Consider the following 832-nt stretch of genomic DNA (forward strand, 5'->3'; position numbering starts at 1 on the left):
CGATTCGATAACAAATGACGAAAACGGACGGGTTTCTCAGGTTTTTACTACATATGAACACTTTTCACATTCTCCCGTGCAACTCGGCTGCTAGTCCTCCTTTCATTCAGAATCTTAAGGTCCTAGCTCATGTCCAAGGCACCAAAGCCAGCTAAAAAGTCAATAATCGATACCAAAAACTTGAATTGTACTACTTCTTACTGGCTATTACATCAACGTAAAAGCTTCATCTGTGTTCTACTACGGTGCATTTAGTGTCTCCGCATACCGGAACACGAGACATAGCTTTGCAGACGACAAGTACAACCGTTTCAGAGAGAAGAGCGACCAATGTGGCGATCTGGCTTTGAGTCGATTCGTTAACAAATGACGAAAACGGACGGATTTCTCAGGTTTTTACTACATATGAACTCTTTTCACATTCTCCCACGCAACTCGGCTGCTAGTCCTCCTTTCATGCAGATTCTTAAGGTCCTAGCTCATGTCAAAGGCACCAAAGCCAGCTAAAAAGTCAATAATCGATACCTAAAACGTGAATTGTACTACTTCTTACTGGCTATAACATCAACTTAGAAGCTTCATTTGTGTTCTACTATGGTGCTTTTAGTGTCTCCGCATTCCGCAGCACGCGACATAGCTTTGCAGACGATAAGTACAACCGTTTCAGAGAGAAGAGCGGCCAATATGACGATCTGGCTTTAAGTCGATTCGAAAACAAATGACGAAAACATACGGATTTCAAAGGTTTTTACTACATATGAACACTTTTCACATTCTCCCGTGCAACTCGGCTGCTAGTCCTCCTTTCATGCAGAATCATAAGGTCCTAGCT

This window comes from Schistocerca gregaria, unplaced genomic scaffold, assembly GCF_023897955.1.
Source record: "Schistocerca gregaria isolate iqSchGreg1 unplaced genomic scaffold, iqSchGreg1.2 ptg000698l, whole genome shotgun sequence".
NCBI classification, from domain to species: Eukaryota; Metazoa; Arthropoda; class Insecta; order Orthoptera; family Acrididae; genus Schistocerca; species Schistocerca gregaria.